A 15479-nucleotide genomic window follows, 5' to 3' on the forward strand; every position below is an offset into this window, starting at 1 on the left:
TTCTTTAGGATTTGTGTTCTTTTGTAATGAATGGGAATAAGTGAAGGTTATTTTAGCAAAGACAGCCATTTCCTTCATTCCATTACTATCTTCCAGTTTCAGAAGGGTGAAGACCTGCCATTTACCTAAGAGCAACTTTGCATTTTGTGCTCTTGGAAGCATGGGGAGCAAAAGCCCTTTCCAAAAGCAACATTCCTTCATGATTTTTTCTAAAAAACACTCACTGCAATCTTTAGATGGTCTTTTTAATTAAAACTCACTCGAATGTAGGGCATATAATGCACGTGAATAATATTGGGCTGCAATTAAGCAATGTTTGCAACAAATACACTACTCCCATTGTTCATGATTATATGGATGACAAAAATACTCTGAAAACATATTCCTGTTAACACTGTTCTAGTTATCATACAATAATTTTCTTCATAATTATTGGCAAGTAGCATAGAATAGACAGTACTCACCGATAAACTCAGTCTCTTAAGATATTTTAGACTCAAGTTACTGAGTTCTGGACACAGTCTACAGCTTCAAACTGAATACAAAGATTGAAAAGGTTTTGATATTATGTGACATTTTGTAACTTTTCACTGCAGTAGTGAATTTTATGTGCAGGAAGCCCAGAGCTTTTGGGTCTCTGAAACTGTGGGTTGACTTCCCATAAGGACTGAGATCCACCAAAGTTCTCCTCATTTTCCACCCATGACATGAGACAAAGTGAAAGAAATCAAAAGACTATCACAGCAAGGGAAATTATAACATCATGGGATTTTGAGGTTTAAGCAATATGTGCAAAACTCAAAGAATATTTGGTTTTTGTTAACTAAACTGTTTCAGTAGGTTTAATGTATTCTAGGAACGATTGGGGGTAAAAAAAAATCTACAAACTTCCAGTTGTATTAAAAGAGACACATACAGCATCAGTGAAGCAAACACTCATTAATGAAACTAACCTGTGATTTGGACACTTTAGGCTTCAACATTAAATACCCTTCTGCTATTTGTACATGGCTCTTAAGAAAGTGTTTAAGAAAGAAGATTTTTCTCTGTAATTTTGGAAGAGTATCCCCATATCCAGTCTTTTGACACATCCTCTTGGGAAGTTTTGGTTTACAGCCCTTTGAGTTAGAGGAGGTAATAGGATATAAGTCTCTCATTTCCTTGGCAACTGTGCTAACCATTAGGTTATTCTATGAAAGAAAAGCACGAGCCCAGCTGAGTTCTCTAAGGCCTTAGAGACTCTTGGTGCTTACTTTCAAGTAAAAGCTTTCTCGGGTATTTTGCAGTGCTCTGTAAGCTTTCAGCCTACTAAATACATTTTGCTGCAAGTGGGTAAGATGATAAAATAATGGAAACCATAAAAGATGCCACAAAACATATATTTAATGTATTTGGCCTGAGCACTAACAGAAGAGCACTTAAGAGTGCCGTTAACAGCATTTAAATAAATATATTTAAACAAAATCTTGGCCCATACTGTTAGCCTACATCAATGGCCAGGAAGCCAAGGGCAAATGGCACTATAACCATCTCAAATCCGCACTGCTCAGTGCTTGTTCCTTGATAAATTGATATGTCTTGGATGGAGTTAATCCAACACATAGACAGCAACTGAGTTAACATTTAAGTAGCATGCTCAAGATCACTCTGTGGCCCTCTTGTATTTCACCATGGATGTACAAGAACACAGGTAAGTTAGTACTTACGTTTTCTCAAAGTTTTCAAAATCTTACAAAAGCTTGAAAAAATATTTGGTTAAGAGTTAAAGTTAGGAATTTCTTAGATTTTGCTTTAATTCTTGTCCTTTTTTTTTTGTTTGTTTGTTTAATTTATTTTGAAACTGGCAATCCCACCTGGAATAAACATTCTGGTTCATAAAAGGGCTTCACAGTCAAAGAATGACCTTGTAACTGAATACAGTTACACCAAAGACAGTATCAGTTCAAATGTTCCCACAATGATGAGCTAACATATTACAGATATGGGTTTCAATGTTTTTTACTTCTGGAAGCTTAGCCATTTTTCAGTAGCATATAGAATGATTTAAGCTCATTGAAAAATAATCATCCTGCTTTTCTGAATTACCTGGGTTTTATTCTTTTGAGGAATTTGCAGTCACCATAACTCCAGGTATCACAAGTTAAACCCCATTATGCTGTACACACATCTCAACATCTCATCCTGCAGTCCTTTCTCATGCAGTTTTTACTTATCATTGGTTTTGATTTCAGTGAGAGTTCTGCTTGATGTGGTTTTTGGGTTCAGTTGACCTCCTGTTTCCTAATTTTTTCTTTTTTTTTTTTTTTTTTTCATGGAGAAGGTGCTTCCTTGCATCTTGTTTCCAGATGGTGGCTGAATTTGTCTCTTCTTTCCAAGGCAAATACTTTCCTAAAGTCTGTAACAGGAAAGCCAACTAACAGATGTGTGTAAGATAAAAGCATTCTTCTCCCATAAACACAGCAAATTAAAATTATACAGGAACCTATAGTCACCTAGTTTTATTCCACTTTTAAAATACTCTATATTGTATTTGATTTTCTCTCAAGGTAACATAAAATTACATTTCTTCTGAAAAGCAACTGAATAATGAACCAATGTGAGCTACCCATGCCATTTATTCAATCATTTTCACTAATTTTAAACATAATGCAGTCTTCAGCATAACAGTCTCTTCCCAGTCTTCTTTCAAGAGCAGAAGGTGAGAGTTTTCTATGGCTAAGGGATGTCACTTTCACAGGAAAAAAATGTAATGGGCATAACAGAACAAGAAATCTACCTGAGAGTTCTCTTAGAGAACAAAGCTGTAGAGAAATATTAAAAATATGACCTGTTCTTCAAAAAACCCCCAAAGTGACAGTGGTTACTTGTCTTTCTGGGAGGTATTACAGGGGAACCCAGTCATGAGGAAGATATGCTCCGCAGCAGTGAATGAATCCCAAAGTGAAACAGGAAAGGGACGCACTCCAAAGAACATGCCACCCTGAGAAACTTGTCCTAAATTAGTTTATCTCCCAAAGAGCATGGGAAACTTTTCGAAAGAATTCTCCTTAGCCTGTACATGTAGGAAATATTTACTGTCTTTTTTGATAAATTTTATTTTTTATTTTATATATACACATATTTTTTTTTTTAATTTATTGCAAAGTATTGACTTGTAAAAGTCCTTAAAAAGTTGTTTGATTTCTGGAGTTTAGACCAAATCAGAAGTCTAGAGCTGACATTTAACTCCTCACTACAGAAAGTAGAGCCAACTACCAGGCTTCAACCCATAATCTACACATATCCTCTAAATTAAATATCCAAGTTTAGGATCAGCTTCTGAACAGAGCTGAGGCTAAGCTAGAACCCTAGAACCACAAAGACTGGACTCAAAAGGTGCTGGCTTTCACATTGACATCAACCAGCCTGTTGTTTCCTATTTATAGTCCTATGAAGAAATAGCTATTTGCTCCCAGCTCGCTTCCAGCTATCTCGTGTTAACGCTGCCTTCCAAGTCGGACACACAAAATAAGTGCATTGTGCAACAGTAGTTTTAGTGGTTTCCTATGCTCTTAATGTTACATGTAGAGCCCAAACCATTCCTTGCCCTCATGTCTGAAATGCTGACATAGTCTGACAGCTGTCTCTAACTGTATGTGCAATTGTATGTCCAACACTTGGTATGCTTCCAGTAGCAGTCTTAAAACCACCTATTAATCTTGTCATTAACATTCTAATTGCATTTGGCCATTTCAGGAAAGTGAGAGGTTATTTTTTATCAGAGTTTACATCTTTCTCAATAAAAAATATTATACCAATTTTGGTCCCACTTAATGCCTGAACACTCGTTCCGCAAATATTCTCCTATGGGAACAGCCTCTGAGTCACAAATATATCAGGTGTCCCTTCTCCATTAGACTCTGGTATAACATGCTCCCTATCTCTAAACTAACTGACTGTAAGGCAAACTCATTTGGAAAGCTACATACAGTTGTGGACAGAACAGCATTTCAAAGGTTTCTGAGGCTTTGTTGCAGACTTCCCTCTAGATTACTTTCCTGAAACTATCAAGATCAGTCAAAGAAGCAACAAGGAAAGTAGTGGTTTAAACCCAACCACACAGCCCGTCCACTCACTCCCCCGCTTCTTGCCCTCCCCCTGCTCCTGGAGGGACGGAGAGGAGAATCGAAAAGAATGCAACTCCCACGGGTTGAGATAAGAACAGTTTAGTAACTAAGGTGTAACACAAATCACTACTGCTACCACCAATAATAATAATGATAAAGGAAATAACAAGGGGAGAGAAATACAACACCTCAACACCAGCCGACCAATAACTCGCCCCACTCCCCCCAGCTGAGCACCGACTGATACCTCGTCCAACCCTGCAGTCAACTAGCCCTTCCAGGGTAACTCTCGGTTGCATCCTGGGCATGATGTGCTGTGGTATGGAATACCTCTTTGGTCAGTTTGGGTCAGGTGTCCTGTCTCTGCTTCCTCACAGCTTCCCCTCCTCCCTGGCAGAGCATGAGGCTCAGAAAGTCCTTGGCCAGACCAAACATTTGAGCAGCAACTAAAAACAGCTCTCTTCCCAGGCCAAAAAATGAAAACATAGCACTGCACTAGCTGCTAAGAAGGAGAAAAATGACTGCTACCGCTGAACCCAGGACAGATGTAAGTACAATAATTTCTTTTATTAAAAGTTAGTAATGTACTTTTCAAGCCTTTAAGCCACATCTCCCTTAAGATATGGGTGGAATTAAAAAGTCCAGTGGGATTGTTTGATCTTTACCCCTGAGCTGAGCTCCATGGCGTTTGTCTGGGGTAGAGAGCAAAGCAGATGATTGCCAAGCCAGAAACAGCTGGCTTGCAGTAGTTGCAAGTTGCAAGATGAGTGACTTGCCATGGAGCATCCTGACTCAGCAAAGTAGACATGGGACATGCACCCACATGACCGAACTCAACCTGAAGTTTTGTGGAGATCTGGAGAGAGAAGTCAGTGGTTCCCTTTCTTTGCATTCCTGGACAACTGTTGCACAATTTGAGCCATGGTGAAATTATTGGATTGACCTTTTCAGCCTGCTAAATGGAATGAAGGTCTTGAGTAAACTACTTTCAGACTGCTAAATCCCACCACTCATTTCAGACAGCCCCAGGCACAGTCTCAGAAACTCTGTGTTAAACTTGCATGGGACTATACAAAGGGATTCCCCACAAAGGACTGTCATAAGATCATTAGTATCCAAATAGCCTAACCCTATAGTTTTTAACTGACCAAAATTCATTAAAGCAGTCTGCTTTGCAACTGCATAGGTAACTTTTTTTTTTCTTTTAACTATGGAAAAACCTGCACAGTATACAGGTTCATAGATCCAGTCACATTATTAAGGCCTCTTATCTTACAGTTTACTATCTTCTTTAGGATGACAAATACAGGGAGAAGCACCTGAAGCCTCGCTATTCCAATGCCAGCCATTCAGCCAGACAAAAAATAGTGCTGGACAGAATCTGGTCTCTACACCTCTGTATGGGATTACAGAGTCCAAATCACAGGACTCTTTGGTGATGTAGCTAAATGCAGTTCATATAAGTTGTGAGAAACTGTATCCAGTTACAACAAATATTGTGTATTTCAGCAAGATTTCCCATGTGTATAACATGTTTTAGAAAACAGATTCATCACGCAGACTTCCTCATCATCTCAAACTCTGATAGGAAAGACAGGAAGAAGCCTTCTTTCACGGGAAATATTCCAGCAGGACAATTTTTGTTGTGATACTAATTGAAAGGCCTGTCCTATCAGACTAAGATTTTATCTTTCTACTGTTGAAATGTGAGAAACCTTATCATACTTTTAAAAGATTTTGTCATCTGAATGACAGCAGAAAAAGTCTGTGGATTTATCCCATCTAGCTCCAGAACTGTAATTTAGGTCACCATAGCCTCTACTTAAAGATATGGGAGAATAGACATGTATGTCCTCATGTACTCTCTTAGTACGTCCAGATGGCAAATTAGCCCACCTATCATCTGAGTCACCCACTGACTGTTGAGTGTCAAAGGCAATTACATTCTTGATATTGGATATTTGGTTATTTGCCTAAAACTAATTTGGAAAAATCTGGACTCTGAAATGTTTCAACATGCTGGCTGGTTAAGCTACTGTCGGCTCTTACAGAATGAACTGCAATCTGTAGAGCAGAATGGAGAGCTAGAAAAAGTAGAAATGTCCCTATTTCTTCTGTATAAGTAAACCAAATAGTCAGGTGTAGCAATGAAGCACTGTTTCAAGTTGAGCAGTCCTAAAACAGTTTTCCGTTCTAGTCATCACAATCAGTCTTAAAAAGGGTACCTTAATTAGGATAGCATTTTTTTTTTAATTTTTTTTAACAAAATATCTGTAGGGTTTGCCCAAAGCACTTGAGCCAATCTAGTTTGCAGCTATATCTCTTTGGCTAATTTTATCAGATTGACAGGCAGTTCTCATTTCAATTTGCTAATGTTCTTAACATTTTACTAATCCGTTTCTCTGTCCATTCTTTACTCATTGTTTCTTGATGAGTGTCCTCGGATTTTATTATCTCCTGATGAATCATGTTGCAAGGCATGGTTTCTAAAAAAATTTCTGCATGTCAGTTGTGAGCACTAGCTGTGTGGTTGGTACACAAATAAGTCACTTCCTGTTCCCTACACTTGCACAAACAAACAAACAAGAGGAGGAAAGGGAGGCTGGTGAAGACTTGCTCTGGATCTGACATGAAAATGCAGTGCAGCTGGACCTAGATGTTGGGATATGCCCTCACATTCCACAGCTTAGATTGCCTTATGTGCTATCAGTACATCAGAAAGGAAGTAAAATAGGAAAATAAAGAGTATATTTTTTTTCTTTTTCCTTATAAGGCTTCCTGTGACCTCAAGTTGCACCAGGGGAGGTTTAGATTGAGTATTAGGAAAGATTTATTCACCAAAAGGGTGATTAGGCATTGGAACAGGCTGCCCAGGGAAGTGGCGGAATCACCATCCCTGGAAGCTATCAAAAACCATCTAAATAAAGCCCTTAGTGACATGGTTTAGTGGTGGACTTGGCAGTCCTTGGGGTAAATGTTGGACTTGATGATATTGAAGGTCTTTTCCAACCTCGTTGATTCTATGATTCTATGACCTAGCTTTCCAAAGTGTAGCAATGGCTGATCCATCTCTTTACAGAGACAGTGTTCAAAGCTATAAAATTTTGGCTGTCAGTTCAGATTTTGACTTGCTAGAACTCAGTCAACACTTGTTTCTTTTGCGGCATTCATCCTGCACTAGTCACTTTAGGATTATTAAAGGAAGTTACAAGTTTAATTCAGTAGAAATCAAGAAGAAATTTTAAATTTATGCAATTACTAGAATCAAAGCTCCAGCCTGGTTGCTGGTTTACTTCTAAAATAAGCTGGTAGAAAGCATAGCTTCGTGTTAATAAAAAATTATGGGGAAACATATTTCTTCAAAGAAATGTGTGTCTTTTCTCTTCATACCTTTCGGACTTCCTAAACTACCCAACATATTAATTTCTAAAGCATTTCTAAGACATTATTTACTAATAGCTACAGTCATTTAAACTGAATTTATATTAGCTTCTATTACCAAATTGCCATGCTAAGTTACCAATATAACTTAACTTTGAACTCGGATGCTTTCAAAAGCAAATTACTGAGGATCCAGGACATCCCAGATTCATAAAGGTATAGCTTTACTTTCCTTACTAGACATCAGTAAGATTTTTAAATGGTAATTAAAGTCCTTCTGCTAGTAAACTAACATATTTATTAGTTTGCCCATAATTCATTTCATTTTATCCAAATAAAGCAAACTTCTTAGATCTGTATTTCCCTTGACTGCATTTCTGCAAAGCCAAATAGCCATAGTAGCTTCATCATAATTTTTACAGAGTGGTGCTAAGTAAATAAATAAATAAATAAGAAGGTCTGGAATTTTTAAGAGCTATTTCTGATCTGTTCTTTAATGTTAGGGAGAATTCTACTGCACAAGAGGGACCACTTTAACTTCACATATATCTAAAAATTACATGGGGCAAATGCAACGGCTGACAGCTTTAGCATAAACATATTAACTGAGGTTCAGACAACAATAAATTAAGTCCCAGTTTTCTATTTTTCTCAGAACATAGCAGAAGTAAAATTCTGGAAACTCGTGAGGTAAAAAAGATCTAGAAAAACCATATGATAAATTTTAGAAGCAAAAGAAACATTGCAGAACTTCCTAAAACCAGGACAAGTTAAGGGATCAGCTGACCAAGGACCTTAAAGTAGCAGTCAAAAGCAGTTCTTATATATATAATAACTAAATAAATAAACCCAACCCCTGAAAAAAACCAAAACAAAACAAAAAAAAAAACCCAAAAACCCAACGACAACCAAACAAGCAAAACCACAACACCACCAACAATGGCTTAAGTGCAATGGAAAATTAATAAGATGAGCTGAAGCTAGGAGTGCTCTAATAATTAAGATCTGAGGACTCCACTGCGATATAGCTTCAACTAAGCTTGAACTGCTGTGGAAAATAAAATGACAGTAGCTGATCAGCAAGATTCTTGAACTTTGAAATACAACTTTTTCTTTTGTAGAGGTCATGGAATGAGGTTGGTAAGTCTTGCTGGAAGACCTTTGGTGAAAATGGCTAAGTAAGAGTTTAACGGCTAAAGAGAATAAATACATTTTCATTTTACTTGCCTTATAAAGAGAACAGAGACATAGCCAAAGATCATTTACATTCAGTGCTCACCTATAATCAAAGTAAATGGCCTTCTAACCACAGAAATCAAAAGCATGGCTCCATCACCGCATTCTAGAAAGACTTGCACCATAAACCATATATGCTTTCATATTTTGATACTTTATATTGCATCAAGATGATTAAAGAAACTGGAAAAGCATCATAAATGCCTAATGAAAAGATGTCTAAAAAGATGAAAAGATGTCTACAGCTTTTACGCACTATTTATCTGTATAAGCTCTAATTAAAATATGGTAGGCACCTGTAGGGGGCAATTCATTCCACCATAAAAACAGATGCTTAAAACAGTGGGATGAATTGGTCTTTGGAGATACACACCTCTTTTGTTTTACTATGGAAATAACTTGTCTAGTGTAGGCAACATAGCGAATACCTGTCTGGGTGGTTAAAATGAGTGAACCCTGCCTGGAGGATATTGATTATTAGCTGCCAGTGATAGACTGAGATATGTTATGTACTTAGTTAAATTTCAAGCCAGATTAGTCTGAGATGCCTAACCTTTAGATGACTAAAGTCAGATAAAAAAGCCTATCTAGTGACAAGGATGACTACCCTAGAAAAGAGAGTACAAGTCATCTTACAGCTCATTCCAAGTGTGAATGCTGTGAGCAGGAAATACTTGAAAAATTCATCAATATTTATATTATAAATCATCATAATTATAATTCATCATAAATTTACATTTTACTTCATTGTGTTGAAATATTTTTCCCAATAACTGTTTTAAATGGAAGGAGATGCTAAAAGGCTTGTCAAGTTACCCTAAATTCAACAGTTACACGTAGTGCGTCAAGATTATTTTGAGCACTGTGCTGTGAACAGTCCTAGCCTCACATCACGTGTAAGTGGGTCTGGAAGAAAGCAGTGGAGATAGTCCACCTGTATATGACTATTTCTTTTTTATGTTGCCCCAAATACCTGTATCTGTATGGCTTTGTACAAACATAAAGATACAGCGTTCACAAATCTGATGATTCATTTCTTGGTAAAACTTCACTGAATATCATTCTTGTATTTCTGGTTTTGTTTTGGTTTTTGTTTTGGTTAGTAGATGTTGCTATACCAGTTTTTAAAAAGCAAGGGTATTCAAAACTAAAACTTAAACTAACTGGCTAATTATCCACCTGCTCTATAGTTTCTCAATAGTTAATCATAATTAAGAAGCTCTTTAAAAATATAGAAGAAGAATATAGCAATATTAAACTTTATAACATATAAATTCATTCTACTTTTTGCTCTGTAAGCTATAAAAATATAGGGCGAGTAACCAGATACAGATGTAACCCAAATGATAACTTTCTACTTAAAAAGTTCCATGGCTGCTCCTTCACCTGATGGCCAGCGATTTCTACAACACAAAATATTAGCCTGGCATTGAAATATGTAGCTCTGTGGAGGTTTTCTCGTTGGTGGGGTTTTGTTTTGTTTTCTTTTGGGGGTGGGGTGGGGTGGTGGGTTTTTTGTTGTTGTTGGGTTTTGTCCTGGGTTCAGCAGTAGCAGTCATTTTTCTCCTTCTTAGTAGCTGGCGCAGTGCTGTGGTTTTGATTTTCAGCCTGGGAACAATGCTGATAACACCGATGTTTTTAGTTGTTGTTCAGTAATGTTTACTCTGACCAAGGATCTTCTGAGTCTCATGCTCTGCCAGGGAGGAGGGGAAGCCGGGAGGAAGCAGAGACAGGACACCTGACCCAAACTAGCCAAAGAGGTATTCCATACCACAGCACGTCATGCCCACTATATAAGCTGGGGGCAGTTACCCAGAAGGGCTAGATCACTGCTGGGGTTGGGCTGGCTATCGGTCAGCAGGTGGTGAGCGGTTGTATTCTCTTCCCTTGTTATTTCCCTTATCATTATTATTATTGGTGGTAGCAGCAGTGATTTGTGTTACACCTTAGTTACTGGGCTGTTCTTATCTCAACCTGTGGGAGTTACGTTCTTTCGATTCTCCTCCCCATCCCTCTGGGAGCTGGGGGAGGAGGGTAGGGGTGTGGGAATGAGCGAGTGGCTGTGTGGCTGACTGGGCTTAAACCATGACAGGTCTTTTTTGTTGTTGTTATTCATACAGTATTGATTTTTTAGTTACTGTGATTACTGTCTAGTATAAGAGTGGATAATGGTAGAAGCATTCATAGTTGCAGAACTGAATTCTATTACAGGATAAATGACATATACTGATACATCTTAAGAAGTACTTATTAATCAGCTAGTTAATACTTCATTTTACAGTCCACATAGTGTTGATGTCTGAGTTGAAATATTGGAAGCCCATACCTTTAGTTCTGTCAAAGAGAGAAAGAGGATTTACTTAATGAGACCTACTTTTATACAAAAGCATAACTAATGCTATTTCATCTTCAGCTGTCTAGCACTGCAGTCCTTCATGTTACCTGAAGAGTGACATTAAATTAGAGAGTGATTATTCTTGTCATTCTGTTTGTACTTCTGATACTAGCACAAATTTAGTGTTCTAGTTCTCCCCTTTTAGAAGCTCTTTAAGAGACAGAACTGTTCTAGTGCGGGAGAAAAAAAATTTTTTTGAATCTTCAGCCAGGGCTTTTGGAGCACTTCTTGTGGTTTGTCTCTATGACCAGTTAGTTTTAAAAACCTTAGTCCTGTAGATCTTCCTTATATCTGTCTTAAGTGATAATGGAATGAAAAGTGCCTGGCTGCTTCATGGTAATGTAAGTATTCCAAGAAAATAAGTTTACGTAAGTGGGTAAGTGGCATTTTTAGATTGAATATAAGGAAAAATTTCTTCACTGACAGCGTGCTCAGGCATTGGAACAGGCTGCCTAGGGAAGTGGTGGAATCACTGTTCTTGGAAAGTGTTCAAAAAACATGTAGATGAGGCCCTTACTGACACGGTTTAGTAGCGGACTTGGCAGTCCTGGGGTAACAGTTGGGTTTGATGATCTTTAAGGTCTTTTCCAACCTAGCTGATTCTATGATTTCAGTCACAAGTAAGAAATGTTGATGAATGCAGATGTTTATTTGAGTGTATGTATACATATACAATTGTGCTCTGGTGTGACCTTACTTCTTATTTGTTATTGCTCTGTTTATTGTACTATCCTTTATTGCTTGTGATTTTTATCCATTTGAGTTGAATTCGAGTTTTTCCTTTCCTGTTCTAGCCTTCTCTTGGTAGGTTTCTTGCTTTTTTTAAATGTTTTCAAGTGTTCCTCCCTCCAAAACAGAAGCTATTTTAAAAGGGATAGCAAAATCAAGGACTGTTTGATAGGTTGTAACTGGTGTTAGGGCACTTTTTCAAGAAGCTGTATTTAGTTCTCAGGCATTCATGTTGGGATGAATCTTTCCAAAGACTGATCATGCTACCTCTCTGCTTTCATAATTACTCTTTATCTTTGTGACATTTGAAATACATATTAAAATGCCATCAGAATCAAGTATGTGTTCCATTCATATTTAGAGTAATATTTCAGACACTGGCTATAGATGCTTCTTGAACAAGCCACTTTTTGCTGTAGCTACCACCTTCATCCAAATAGGATTTTAGTATGTTCTAAGAAGATACATGGTTTGTTTAGAACATTGTCTAAATTTCTTAAGTATGTTTTTTGGTTCTCCCAAATACAGAAGCTGTTTAAATGCAGAATGATGCTTAGGTCTCCTTCTCACACCATATGCTCTACTTCTTGCAAAGGTGTGTCTGTTTGTATTTTTTCATTCTTAGTGTATGATGATCAGGGGTCTGGAGCATCAAGCTGGGCCTGTTTGATCTGGAGAAGAGAAGACTGAGAGGGGATCTCATTAATGCATACAAGTATCTTAAAGGCAGGTGCCAGGAGCATGGTGCCAGACTCTTTTCAGTGGTGACCAGTGACAGGATGAGAGGCACTGGCCATAAACTACAACACAAGAAGTTTCACCTCAACATGGGGAAGAACTTTTTTACATTAGAGAGTGGCAGAGCACTGGAATAGGATGTTTAGGACAGCTGTGGATTCTCCCTGTCTGGAGACATTCAAAACTGCCTGGACACGCTCCTTGTGTAACCTCCTTTAGGTGGCCCTGCCTTATCAGGGGGTTTGGACTTGATGATCTCCAGAGGTCCCTTCCAACACTAACGATTCTGTGACTCTGTAAACCTCACTTAATCCATTTGTCTTTAGTTTGCTGCTCAGTCTTCTGTGATATCACTTTATTTTCTTGTTCGAGCTTGTACTCTAAGATAGATACAGATGTGCTTGAGTAACTCAAGTTCACACTTCCCCTAAGTCTAATGAAGAATCCTGATAGCTTTCCTCTCTGTTGGTTTCTGATTCATAATACAATTTGGTCCCAAATTAGAGTTTTCATGGTACTCCAAAATCATCTCTCTGACAGAACTCTTGAACTCTAATTTCTTCAATAAATACCTTGAGAAACCCAAGGGAGATTTTTTTATATGAATGTAGTAACTTCCAAAATCAGCTTTCCTTAAAACATGATGCTCTTCAAATAGGTTACCCTGTTCTTCCTCATGAGAAATTGAAGTTGGATGCTTCAGATTGTACAATTTTATATTAAAAACAAACAAACAAACAAAACAAAAAACAACCCAAACAAAATAATCCAAGTATTCATTCGATCCTTGAAGTTTGGGGTATTTTTTTTTTTTTTGGGGTTGGGTGTTTTTAGTGTTTTGGGTTTTTTTCTTGTTGTTTTATTAGTGTGATACCTATATGAGGGCAAATGGAACTAGATTCTTATTTGAATCTCTCCTGATGCAATAACTTCTATGAGAATTGTAGTTAAACTGGGTTCTTGAACTACTGTCTTCTCATACCTCCCCCCTTTTTCAATTTTTCTACTCCCCTGTTATGGTACATCCTCCATATCTTTGTGTTTCTGCCTTGTCTTATATTACCACAGCGAACTTTTTTTGAAGGAACTGATGAGATAGATGTTTGGCAGGTTTTTGGAGATGGGAAGAGAGAGGCAGTTTCTTTGTTTTTTCATCTGTTGTTCTAAACTCCTGTGGGATTAGAAGGAGAGAAACACATATTGGTGTGTTAACTCTACCTCTGAAAATGATTTCACTATTCACAATACTATGTGCTGAAATATGGTGTACCTAGAATTTGCTCAGTGTAGATGTTCCTTCATAGGGATTTGGTAGCCTAATGATTATAGCATTCTTCCAAATATGAAACACTGAGAGACACTGAAATTTACACTGGTTCAAATCCCCAGTTTTAACCAAGAGCTTATATTTCTTGTATTTTTTTCAAAAAGGTGAATAAAGAGGCTGTGGAGGTTTGTGTTTGTTGTTTGGTTGGTTCTGGTCGTTGGGTTTTGTTTTGTTTTGGTGTTTCTTTGTTGTTTTGGGTTTTTTTTTGGGGGGGGGGGGAGGGAGGTATGTTTGGGTTTTACTGCTTTTTTTTAGTTATTATTATTTTTTTATTTTTAATCTCCTGCCCTCTCTAGTTGTATTACCTAAGACTTCCTTCCAAATAGGGAGGAATCTTTCTTCAGTGGATCTAAGCTGGCAGTAAAGAAAGAGAAGAAGCTTTCCCACCATGAGCTTCAAAGTTAATGTGTTATTAAATGTGACAGCAGTCTTATCAGGGAGGATCTGTGCCCTGTTGGCTTCGTAAAAAGGATAGCAAAGAGGATGAATAAGGAATGATGGAGTTGTGCTCCATACCAGAGACAAAGAAATAGAATAAAACTCTGACTCAGGAAAACAAAGATGCAAGAAAGTAGCATGTTGTCATGCACTCAGACTACCAGCTTTGAAATGTGCATCTTGCAACGGCTTTCTTGACATCCTTTGAGAGATCATGTACCACAGTGGCTGTAAGAGTACCTACAGGGCTCTTTTTCCCATAATTTTCCATCTAAAGGAAAAGATCCTGATAACCTGTCCACAGCAGATGCCTCTTGTTATAAACAGTTCATAGAACCTGAACACGTAGACGTCAAACTATGCTAAACTGAAAAATCTGAGATTTCAGAGTCTCCAGAAGTGATGCCTCTATATATATATCATGATAAAGCTTAAAAAAAAAAACCAACAAAAAAACAAAAAACCCCACAAAAACCAACATCACACACAAAAGACCAACCAAACGAAAAACACAACAACCCCCCCCCCAAAAAAAAAAAAAAACAAAAACCCAAACAAACCAAAAACAAATAGAAGAAGAGAAGGTAAAACATACAACAGTAATAGGACTCGGACTAATCTACAGCGGGTGGTGTTCTAAGGGAAATGCTTCAGAACTGTTGCCTTCAATACTCTTGTAGGCACAGCATCTGATGCTTCTAAATACACGTGAGCAGAACCATTTGTAACGCAAGAACTTTTGGGGAGCAAAGAAGAAAATTAAGTGGACTCCTAACTGTGAGTTAGAGGAATGGGAGCAGACAGGAGAACAGGGATTGAGGAAGCCAGCTGGGTTAAGATCTATTCCCTATCTTATCAGGTCAGTCAAAAGCCTCCAGAACAAAGAACCAATCCGCAATGTGAAGTGTGTTACTAAACTGCAGTACCTCAGGGCAGAACTGGCAAAATCCATACACTAGAGAATGCCACACAAATAATTACCAAGTAGGCTTTGTCCAGATGCTTTGCAAAATGTTATAATCTAAGTACAGTAACAAATTTTGGATTGTATGCTTGCCTCTTGGTTTAAATGTTTACTGTATTCTCCTAGAAATATCAGGAACAGTGCTTGTTCTAGGGTTTGGTTGAA

Source organism: Lathamus discolor, chromosome 4 (assembly GCF_037157495.1).
Source record: "Lathamus discolor isolate bLatDis1 chromosome 4, bLatDis1.hap1, whole genome shotgun sequence".
Classification (NCBI taxonomy): domain Eukaryota; kingdom Metazoa; phylum Chordata; class Aves; order Psittaciformes; family Psittacidae; genus Lathamus; species Lathamus discolor.